Below are 12877 nucleotides of genomic sequence, written 5' to 3'. Positions count from 1 at the left end.
CTGAAGAGAAGGATTAAGAACTTGCAACTATAAGCAACAGAAAGAACCTTTAACTGCCTTAAACCAACTGAGAAATACACTGTAGAGAAGGATTTTATCTACCTATGGACAGTGAGAAGATGATGGATACCAGCCCTGCATTACCTCAGGCAAGAACAGGAACTACCCTGCCATTCTTAGGGAAGCCAGACACCAGAGGATAAGTCACGCTGCAGACCTCCACAACACCACTCCTGCTAACCACAAGATGGCCGCTGTGCCACATCAACTGATGGTCAACTCTGCTTACCAGAACTGCTTTCCTGAAACTGTATTCCATGGAGACTCACCTACAGTTGCGGAACTGCACGAGACCCACACTTGATCCAACCTTGAATGGAATCTATTTTCCCTATTGTTAAAAACTTTGGACTCGTGACCCCTCTCCCTCTACTCGCAGGTATCGCATTTTCAATGACCCCTCTGGAGGATAGCTGTCTATAGCAGAGATAGAGTAATTGGGAGAGGGGGAAAGGGCTGAGGGTCAAACATAGGATAAAAAACATATTTATATGTATGAAAGTAGAAATGGAACAGTATTGGTGACGACATGCTTGATTAAGACACTATGCAGTTTATCCTAGATGGGAAACTACACTTGGTGTGTTGTGATGATACTCAGGGAATGAGTGTTAGGCAATATAATTTAATATAAAAAAAAATAATAAGCAGGAGGAAAAAAAAATACTGTCTATGGAGTTATAGTTACCATCAACTTACACAGGAGTACTGAATCAGGTTAAACCATTAAGTAGTAGTAAATCCATTCCTGGTAGTACAGGTCATTTACAAAACCCTTGTAGAAACATTTACTTTTAATTTTTTGTCCTTCTATTTTTTACATTTATCACGCAAATTTTAGAAAATAAAATCTTGTCTAGTTACATACACTCGGAATTTTTTGTTTTAGAGAGATTTTTGCTAAACGGTATGTGTACTCATTAAAGAAACAGATAAACAGAGAGACAGAAAGTGAGGACTTACCCCCCACAGGGGTTGGTCACATGGCAATTCTTTCTCCTCCATTCTCCTCTCTGGATTTTGGGCACACATGTACATGCGCCTGGCGTGAGTTTTAAGCTGCTGGGTCTGGGTCTCAAACTGCAGTTGACTATGTGGGACTCCAGCGATATAACCTTTACACCATCTGCTGCCCCCTATGTACTTAAAATTCTATTAACAGAATCTTAGAAATGTATGGGGTTGGCAGGTGGTGTGGTGGTTGAGGTACTGCTAGATTCCCACATGACTGACTGCTGTTCGAGTCCAGGACCTGGAAGCTTGCTTTCTTGCTTTCCCTTTCTCTCTCTCCCTGTTTTTTTCTGGTCAAATTAAAAAATAATAACAAATAAAATAAAATAAATAAATAACTTAAAAAAAAGAAATGCAAGAGGACTTGATCCCTTTTACTTATTTATAGAAGAGAAAATTGAGAACTTAATACACCCATGGTCAGGAAGCTGGACAGGTGCAGAGCTGTCACAGAAGCTTCAGTGACTCAGCATGTGCTCTCTACATTTAGATCATTAGAATGATTAGATAGCTGCTTCCTTTTTTTTTTTTCTTTCTTGATCATGATATTTGCACACAAATATGACCCATGTTTTTGTCAAGTCACTTCATACACAATGATTAATCTATACTTTGATGCTTTGACTCAACAGGAAAAAAGAAATGATATGACTTCCAATCCTGATTCCTAGTCAACTCTTTTATGTAACTGCTTATTTATGAATGAAAATCATTGTTCTATATAGCCATATAAGCAAAGTAACCCTTTCTAAAATGTTCTTTGAAGGAGAAAAATACATAGCCTTTCAACAATTAGAAAGAAAAACTAAAATAATACAGAATATAAACAAACAAATGAAAAATACTTTTTAATTCAAAAGGTAAACCAAAACATTTTGACATAGCTAAGCCTTAATATAAATTATCAGCTTTTGAGTTGGCTATAAATTCAACTTAATAACAGAAAAGAAGGGGTGCTGGAGAAAAATTCTTAGAGTTTCTATCACTTAGTTTGCTCTTCATGTTTTCTACAGTGCAAAAAGATCTACATGGCATTTAGCTATAGCAAAAGCAATTCTTTTTTTTTTTTGGAGAGATTTTTGCTATAGGGCGCGTGCGCTCGCCAGACAGACAGAGACAGACAGAGAGACAGAGAACGAGAAATCTCCCCCCTGGGGGGATGGCCACGCTGCAATCCCTTCTCCTCCATTCTCCTCTTGGGATCTTGGGCATGCCTGTACATGCGCCCGGCATGAGTTTAAGCCACCGGGTCCAGGACTGGAACCGCAGTTGACTATGTGGGAGTCCAGCGACATAGCCATTACGCTAACTGCTGGTCCCGCAAAAGCAATTCTATACCCTAAAGTATGTGTTTCGCAATTTTCTACTGAGATACCTGTAAGAGCAGAGGTACAGAATCTAGGAGATAATGCAAGGTAGCCCATCAAAGAGAGAAAAATTCTTGAAAATTGATTTTCTTTCAAAATTTACATGATTTTTTGTATTTGACTCCATAATATATTGTGTGCTTTAATATAAGAATGTCTTCAATTAACAACAGTGAGCAAAACTGATGCTTCAGAGGACATGTGAGACTTGTGCAGCACTACCCTGCTATATACTTTGGGCATAAATAAGACCAAGAGACCCTCTACCTTCCATGGTCCAACTTTTAAACATTAGTAACTCATGGCTAAAGAAAATCAAAACTTAACATAAGTTCATTATGTATGGGAGAGATATTAAGAATATTGTGGGTAGTTGCTGTCCAATCAGAATATACTACTGATCTATCAGAACAGATGTAAGCCATTCTGACCAACTCATGGGTAACATGATTACTGCCCTTGACCATTTCCAGGGACACCTAAAACAGAGTTTTTAGAAGATATTTATTAATTTGTCTTCTTGGTTTGAATTCTTAACATCTTAATCTGACAAAATTCAGTAAAACTTTGTGTCCACTTCAGCATTGTCATCAGGTTGCTTCTACATTTACTCAATGAAGCTATTGCTTTAAATCAACATAACCTAATCTTCAGGCTTCCACTCACTTTCCTACTTTGGTTTGTGAAAAACATTTACTTTCCGTTGACTTGAGAAGACTTGACAGGAAGCAAGAAATAGTAAAGTTCTAGTTCTTTCTGGGCTGGCTGAATGGCACATTGGTAATGCACTGCTTAAGAGAAGCCAGGTCCCACATGGTGACCACAGTTTGAATCCCTGGCCTGGTCAGCCTGAAAACACATGGGGAACATGATGAGCGCCCAAGATCTGACAGGCTGGAGAACTGGAGGAAGGGTTTGTGACATGACCAGATCTGTGGAAGGTTGTTATCTCTCTCTTCTCACATCCACATGCCTGCACTCTATCATGAATAAAAAAGAAAAATAAGATTTTAAAAGTCCTTAGTGTCTTCCTAAAAATCCCGTTTCCTCACTAACCAAGCTATACTTCTCAGGGAATGAGATATTTTTTCCCATCTGAGAAGATTCCTCTTATGTTTTCCTTCTACTTCTTTATTACTATATAATTCCATTCCAAACCATTATCTTTGAATTTATTAGAGCCTATACAAATTTATTTCCTTTTGCATCAGTAATATTAATATTCTGTAATTTGAAATGTGAGATGAATAATAACATTTAGCTTGAAGAGGATAAGTCCTTTTATTGATTAATCCAGTCATGCACCAAGTATTATTTACTGCTATGTAATAAATTAAAACTTAATGGATTAAAACAACTATTTATTATTTCATAGTTTATGTGGTTTAGGAACATAGGCATGCTTCACCTAGGTGTCCCCATACAGAATCCCCCATAAGGCTGTAAGTGTGGACCAGAGCTGTAGTCATCAAACCCAACATCATCTCAGAGAGGGATCTGTCTCAGGTTCTCACTGGCTGTTGGCTGGACACATCACTTCGTCACCACATGGGCCTCTTCATAGCATTGCTTACAATATGACAGTTCATTTCCCACATTAAGTAAGAGTAAGAGAAAAGGATTAAGCAAGGATTAAGTAAGAGTAAGAGAAAAATACCTTAAATGGAAGCCACAGTGTTTTTAATAGCCTAATCTCAAAAAACGATCTCACTTCTACCTATACTCAAGGGGAGGGTATTACACAAGAGCATAAATACCAGAAGGTGTGGATCACTGGGGGCCATCTTAAAGACTGCCTAATATAAGTCATAAAATACATTTTTTTAAAAGGTTTTTGACATAGGACATGTGCACTTGCCAAAGAGACAGAAAAGGACAGTGAGAGGAAAAGTGAAAAATCACCCCTTCCCCTGCCTCCCCCACCCCCCAGGGGAGATGTCCATGCTGCAGTCCCTTCTCCTCCATCCGCCTCCTGGGATTTTGGGCACGCACACAAGCACATGTGCCTGGCATGATTTTCAAGTCACCAGGTCTGGGACTCTAACTGTGGTGGGCAATGTGGGAGCTCAGCACCTTAATCATGTCAATTGCTGGCCCCATAAACTAGATGTTTTGAAGGACACGGTCATGAGCTGACATTCTAAAGGCATAAGAGTAATTCATGGCTTTCAATGCTAAGTCATTCAGCAGAAGACAAGATGTATGCATATTCTCTGTGAAAATATTCTTTTAAAATAGTTATTAAGTCAATAAAGGGTAACTATACATATTTACTGAGTGAGGTGTGATGTTTTGATACACATATACAATATGTAATGATCAAATCAAGACAATTAGCAGATTTGTCACTGCAAACAGTTATTGCTTCTCTGTGTTAGAACATTCAAAATCTTCTTTTCCATCTTTTTAAAAAGTTACAGGAAGTTGTTGTTACATATAGTTGCCTTAACAGTCTTATGGGAACTGTTAAAGTTATTCCTCCTATCTAGCTATAACTTTGTCTGTTAATCAGACTCTCCCCAAACTCTTCTCCCTATCCTTCCTAGCTTCTAGTAACCATTATTCTACTCTCTACTTGCATAAGATCAACTTTTTATCTTCAGTGTGTGAGAGAACATGTAGTGCTAAACTACTTTACTGTGCCTGGCTTATTTCACTTAACATAATGCCTCCAAACTCATCTACACTGCTGTGAGTGACATTATTTCACTCTTTTTAATAAATGAGGAATATTCCTTTAGTATATATACCCTGTTTTAATTATCCATTTATCTATTGGTGGGTATTTATGCTGATTTCATATCTTGACTACTGTGAAGTAGTGTTGCATGAAAGTGCAGATATCTCTTTGACATACTGAGTTTCTTTCCTTTGAGTATATAAGGGACTGCTAGATCATATGATAATTCTGTTTTATTTATTTTTTTCCTTTGCAAGCTCTATACTGTTTTCCATAGTGGTTGTACTAATTTATAATTTCACCAACAAAGTATAAGAGTTCCCTTTTCTACACATCCTCATCAACATTAGTTGTTTTTTGTCTTTTTGATAATAACTATTCTAAGTGGGATGTGATGGTATGTCATTATGGTTTTAATTTGCAGTTCCCTGATAATTAGCAACATTAAGCATTTTTTTCCATATATATATTGTCCATTTGTATGTCTTTTTTTGAGAAATGTCTTTTGAGTCCTTTTATGTTCTGGATATTAATTCTTTGTTGGATAGTTTGCAAATATTTTTTCCCCATTCTGTTGGTTTTACCATCATTCTATTGATTACTTGCTTTTCTGTGCTAAAGCTTTTTAGTTTAATATAAGCCAATCTGTATATTTTTGCTTTTGCTGTTTATGCTTCTGTAGTCTTATTCACAAAATTTTTGCCAAGGCCATTGTCCCCAAATGTTTCCCTTATGTCTTGTAGTAGTCTCATAGTTTCAGTTCTTGGTTAAGTTTTTAATCAATTTTGAGTTCATTTTTTTTTTTTTTTTGGTATATAGTGAGAGGGGTCTATTTTATTTTTCTGCAAATTGTATCCAGTTTTCCCAGAACAATTTGTTGAAGAGACTGTCGTTTTCCTGATCAATGTTCTTGTCCAAAACAGTTGACTATATATATGTAGATTTACTTCTGGGTTCTTTATTCCATCATTCCATTGGTTTGTCTCTTTTATGCCATTACTACTACTTCGTAGTATGTTTTAAGTCAGGAGTGTGATGCCAACAGCTTTTTTCTTTCTGCTCAGGATTGCTTTGGTTATCCAAGGTTTTTTGTGGTTCCATAAATATTTAATGATTCCTTTTTCTATTTCTGTAAAGAATGTCATTGGTATTTTGATATGGATTGCTTTGGGTAGGGTGGTCATTTTAACAATGTTACTTATTACTGTCTGTAAGCATGAAATATCTTTCCATATTTTGTGTCCTTTTTAATTTCCTTAATCAGTGTTTTTATAGTTTTTATTGTAGATTTCTTTCACCTCTTTGGTTAAATTTATTTCTAGGTATTTTATTTTTTTGTAGTTATTGTAAATGGGATTGATTACTCAATTTCTTTTACAGGTAGTTCATCATTGTGGTATAGAAACACTACTAATTTTTTTTATGTTCATTTGTATTCTGTAACTTTACTGAATTTGTCAGTTCTAAGAGTTTTTGATCCTTACCTGAGAAACACTGTATAGTCTGTTCCTACAGAGGCTAATTAAGAAAAGGTTTGAACCAATCATTTGTACTTACCATTAGCCTGAGTTATACCTCTTTAGAACCTCTGATGTAGCTGAAAACTAATAATATCACTTTGTCTCCACATGCAGAAAATTATCCTGCCTTCGAATTCAACCTCAAGATAATCCTCACCTTAACTGCCATACCCCAAGAGAATAAGATCATAGATGCCAGTTGAAATTCCTCTGGGCCAAAGAGAGTTTTGTTCTAGATAGTGGAGACAGTCTGTCACAAGTTTCCCCAAACCATCTGAAGATAAGAAGACCTAAAAACACTTTAAAGCAATTTATTTCAATAGCAGGTGCACATCAGAATCATCTGGAATTTTTTAAATAATCAAGTCTAGGACCCATCCCAGATCAATTACATCAGTATATATACGTGATATGGTGCAGGCAATAATATTTTTTAAACTCTCAAGGAGATTCTAATATGTCTCTCCAGTTAAAGATTAGGTAAATAGAAAAAACAAAAACCTAAAAATTTCTTTAGGAACTATACTTGGTTCTTCACCTTTGTCTTTACTGTAAAAGGATTTTTCTGCTATCCCTTGCCCCCAACTCCTTCCAAATTTTCGTAGAGAGTTCCATTTTTTTCTATTTGCAATTGGGGCAAATAAATGTAAATAATACAGAAAGCAAGCTATTAGTATAATTATTTTAAAATGAAAATTATTACCATGTTCAAAGTGCACAGAATGTAGGCACTGTATGATAAGTGTATTAAGTGTGATAGAAATAAAAATGGCTATTTTCCTTTTTAAATTCCACATGGAATCCAGTAAGAAAATAGAACTTCCAAAGTACTTAATACTCTTAATACTTGCTTACTAACAGATCCATATAAATAACTATTGATAAAATTTATAATAAATTATATATACAAAGATATTTCTAGGAATATCACCTTGCCTACATAAACTTGTCTATGCCTATGTGAAAATCAGTGTTATGTATCTATGAAGTTCTTTAGAATCTGTTTTTATAAAACATGTTATTAAATGCAGCAATCACTATGTAAGGTAAACACATATTTCTATAGATTTATAAAATTCTGTCAGTCACACGTTTGACATGCTAGTCCAACATACAACTTAAAGAAAATCCATTAGGAAAAGCAAGATGTCAAAGGTTTTTGCTTGCTGATACTCTGCCTTAAAGCATTTCAGTTCCTTTTCTTAAAATTTTAGTGTTCAGTATTTCATACCTAAAGGCTTTCATAGATTCATCTAATATTTTTCAGTTTTTTCTTCACTTCATTACTTTCTCTGCCATTGTTTTGCTAGGTGACAGTGTTTATCTCAATTGCTTTTTAAATTTCTATAATTAACAATAATTGTTAACTGTTAATACCTCTTGTTAATTGTTCATAGTACATTTTATCTACTCATTTGTTCACCTTTTATGATACTGTCCTATAATGAAAATGAAAAGTGTTAACTTCTTGTTCATAAATATTTCTGTTTGTCTCTATTTACTTACTCAAAATAATATTGGAATTTTTATTTCCCTTCAGAAGAGAGATATTTAGCATGTTTTAATGTTATTAGGTTAAATAACTCAGATAACTGATGTTTTATTGCCATAATACTTGATTTTCAAACTTTCTACATGAATATTATATCTTTTTTGACCAAAATAACAATGAAAAATATTAGCATAAAAACTTATATTCTCTACCTTCAGTTTATTGTTTATTATATTTAATTTGATTAATTATTCATTTAATTTTATTAATTATTTTAAAATTTGCTACAGAGTATGTGTGCTTACCAGAGAGAGAAAGAGAGAAAGGGAAAGTGAGAAAGCAAGCGGCAAAGTCTGGGACTCAAACTATGGTGGGCCATTTGAGAGTCCAGTGCTTTACCCACTATGCCACCTGCCAGACGCCTACACTTTTGGATTTTTTAAATTAAAGAATAAAGAATTCTTTTATTTAACTTTATTTATTTATTTTTAATTTGACCAAAGGGATGGGGCAAGGAAGTGAGAAAACAAAGCTGCCAAGTCTGTCCTTGTGGGAGTCCAGTGCTCTTAACCACCACACCACCTGCCAGACTCAACACCTTGTTTTTATATGACTGGAAGAATGGGATGTTTGTGCCTAAGAGATGACATAAATAACATGGCCTTTTATATGAATGATCAAACCTGGCATCCACATTGTTCATCTCAGTCCACTAACCAAACTTACTAAATGCTGTAATTTTATAATAAAGTAGTAATTGTCATCAGAATTTTAGTGCTGGGTCTATTCTGTGTCTTCTTGTTGCATCTGTCTCTTTAGCTCTCTAGTAATCACTTTAACTGCTAAACTCTTCTTTTCTGCTATCCCGCAATTCATCTCTTTCTCCTTACTTCTATGGCCTTATTTGCCTGAAGTTTAGCAACAGCATCTTATTTGTTTTCCTATATCAAGTTCCTCATCTCAAATCCTGTCTAGGATTTATATTCCTATACTGTCATTTAATTATGTCAATTCTCAATTGTAGAACCCATATTGTCTGCCTATTACTCACTGGGTTTGGTCAAAATTCTTTAAACTAGAAACCAGAGCTGTTGACTTTGTGGTTTCATCTATCCTGTCCTATTTCCTCATTTCTTACAAACTTCATAGTCTCTTACACCACTCTGCATATCAGCTCCTGCATACACCTCACTTCATATTGTCTCTGGGATTGGTCTATATTTATAATCTAGAATGTTTTGACTCCTCACTGTCAATTCATACTTTGTTCTGCCACTAAGGACAAAAACCAAGATTTTCCTCTTTAATGAGCAATTACCAGGCTTAACCCTGCTACATGGTGAATTTTCTCTTCTCTAAATTCCCACCACACTTCAGTCTATACCATTAATCTAGCATTTGAATAATGTAATTCTGTATATTTACTTACTTATCTAACTACACCTATCTATTCAAGTAACAAAAATACAGAAATAGACATATGTCTGCATCTACTTCAGTTAATCAGTTAAATATATATACAGAAAACATAGAGATCTGTGTATGTGTGCAGGTGTGTGTGTGTGTGTAATCACTAGTACAGTATTAGATATTATCATACTGATAATAAAATTCATGCTTCAAATTTTTTTAAAAAAATTACATGCCTATAGATACAGATGAGGTTTGAAACAAATGAACCTTTGCAATTACTAAGAATCCTAAGTGACTGCTAACAGACTGTCAGAAAAAAAAACTTTGATATTTATTATGTCAAATGTGGAATGCATGTATGAATTAGCATTCTACTTTGCTATCTAGCCTCAATTTGAGTTTTACTTATTTATTTATTTATTTATTTATTTATTTTTTGGGGGGAGAACTTTTTGCTATAGGGCATGTGTACTCGCCAGAAGGACAGAGAGGGACAGAGAGATAGAAAGTGAGAAATCACCCCCCGGGGGGATGGCCACACCACAATCCCTTCTCTTCCATTCTCCTCTTGGGATCTTGGGCATGCACGCACATGCGCCGGCATGAGTTTAAGCCACTGGGTCCAGGACTTGACCCACAGTCGACTACGTGAAAGTCCAGCGAAATAGCCATTACACTAACTGCTGGTCCCTTTATTTTTTCAGTTTTCCTATAGAGTGCTTATGCTTGCCAGAAGAAGATGGGGAGAAGTAGGGAGGAGAAAGTGAGAAATCACCCCCAGGGGACATGGCCATGAATCGATCCCTTCTCCATTTTCCTCTCAGGATTCTGGGCACATTTGTACATGCCAGTGTTTTTCAAGCCATCGGGTCCGGGATTCAAACCACACAGTCGGCCATGTGGGATCTAGTTGCCTTAACCTTCATGTCACTTGCTGGGCCCTCATTTGGGTCTAAAGTCATGCATATATTAAACATATTAAGCCACTTCCAAACCAGCATCTCTATTAACCCTAGTGGGGAAACGGCAAACATGTGTACACATACATGTGTGTGTGCACACACACACTCACAAAATAAATTAAACAATGTTGATTGTTACAGAGAAAAGTATATTACGAAGAACTGAAATTTCAGTGTTGTTCTTGTTGCTGACTTTCTGATTGACTTCATTCTGTGTTATCCTGAAGTCCATGTTGCAAGATGAACCTCATTAATAAAAATTTATCCTAAAATATTGTTATATTTACACACTTCACTGATTTACTCTAACAAAAACTTGGCTATCCTCTCAGAATACGGCTTTCCTGGAATCCTCTCCTTTCTCTCTCACGGTCTGATGATGCGGGTAGGTATATGTGCCTACCGCACATACTATTTCTAATATGGTCACAATATAGTTGTGTTTATTGGTTATCACCTGTGTGTCCTTACTAGTGCATCAGTTCTACAAGGAAAAGCAAGTGTCTGTTTTGTTCACTTTAGCGTTCTAATCACCTTTCACAGGATCTGTTAAACACTTAGTAAATATTCAGGAAATATGAGTAAAAGCTAAGTAAAATATTCATTGCAGCGAGTGAATATTTATTGAATACATAGACAAACCAATTTCAATTAGTGACAGAATAATGATCATACCTCAGGCTGTAAATGAAGGGCAATATAACATCTTATTTTGTATAAATTGATGACTAAATCTCTCAGAAGCATTCAAATTCTTAACACTCACTTCTCCATAGCATTACATTTTCATCTTATTCAATATTGTAGGTTAACAGTGCATTTCATACCCAGAAGGAACTCACTATTTTTAAAATGATACTCAGCACCTTTAACTACTGCTATCAATCAACAAGCCAGTATATCTGGGGGAAGTATTTAGGGTTAACTTGATTGAGATAAAAGCTCGTAAGTAGTGGGCCAGCCTTGTGGCCTAGTGGTTACAGGAGCTGAATCCCACATGGCTGACTGCCAGAATTTGAATCCTGGCCCTAGGAGCTTGAAAAACATGCCGGGCATGTATGCATGCATACTCCAAATCCTGACAGAATGGAAAAATGGAGAAGAGACTGTGGTATGACCACATCTCACAGAGGGATATTTTCTCCTCTCCTTTTCTCTACTCATGGACAATCAGAAATCCAAATTTTAAAATTTCAGGTATAATATAATGCAACAAAGATATATTTGTGTAAAAACAACAACACAGGGCCAGCCAGTGATGTGGTGGTTGAAGTGGCTTGAAAAACGTGCCAGGTTTGTGTGTGTGCATGCATGACAAAAATTCCAAAAGGAGAAAGGAAAGAGAAGGAATTGCAGTGTAAACATACCCCATGTGAGGCAGGGGGGGTTCTCACTCTCTCTCTTCCCTTGTTCTATGGCATACATGTTCTATGGCAAAATTAAAACAAAAAAGCAGCACTATACAGAAAGTATTTCTAAGAGAAATCAAGTAAGTTCTAAATAAATGTAGATATATTCAGTGTTCATAGGTTGGAAAACTCAATTCATTAGGATATAAATTCCCCCAGAATTGACATATATTTTCAGTGTACTTTCAATAAAAATTCCAGAGTATATATTTTACAAATTGACATCTCTCCCTCCTTTTGGGATTTTGGGCATGCATGCACATGTGTTCAGCTTGTTTTTCAAGCTACTGAGGCTGAGACTTGACTGCTTAGACAGCCATGGAGATCCAGGCACCTTAACCATGCCATATCTGGACCCAATTAATTTTTATTTATTTATTTATTTATTTATTTTTTATCATCATATCTTCTTCATATTACATTGGATTACATATAACTTTACTGTGTATTACATTGTTTCTTCAAAAGGGAATGCCATGCACGTCAGTCAGTACAGAGACATTAATCTCCCCACTTCAACATTCCATATCTTTTCTGTTTTCCCCAATCATTATCTTTATTATTCTAATTATTTTTATAAAACAGTCAATTGCTATTTCTCGTTTTGCTTGTAAAAATACTTTGCCCGTCATGAAACACTTCTCAGACCAATCCAGTTGAGAATTCTATACATGTCATCATCAACAGTTAATAAACCCTATCTGTTTCTCACTGACGTCCTGTCTCTCTATTGCTCACTTGCTATCTTTCTCTATCCTCTTCTCTTCACTTACCCCATTCCACACTGTCCTATTCTCATTAAGTACCTTCACTTCAAGAATGGTAGAGTAGTTCCTGTTCTTCCCTGAGGCAATGCAGGGCTGGTAACCATCATCTTCTCAAGTTGCAAGTTCTCAGACCTTGTTTTCCGCTTCAGCTTGCTGGTCCAAAGGCCACACGCCGGCCCTGGAGAGGCAGCTGAAC

General features: G+C 35.9%; 1 protein-coding gene across 2 annotated transcripts in view; it reads right to left on the bottom strand.

Annotated features, from left to right (window-relative positions):
* Positions 1–12877, bottom strand: part of FAM227B (family with sequence similarity 227 member B) — a 207039-nt gene that overhangs the window by 139565 nt on the left and 54597 nt on the right. The window lies entirely within an intron of this gene.

Source organism: Tupaia chinensis, unplaced genomic scaffold (genome assembly GCF_000334495.1).
Source record: "Tupaia chinensis unplaced genomic scaffold, TupChi_1.0 Scaffold146140_1, whole genome shotgun sequence".
Taxonomy (NCBI): Eukaryota; Metazoa; Chordata; class Mammalia; order Scandentia; family Tupaiidae; genus Tupaia; species Tupaia belangeri.
The sequence above is the reverse complement of the archived record's forward strand: the minus strand, read 5'-3'. Positions and strand labels throughout refer to the sequence as shown.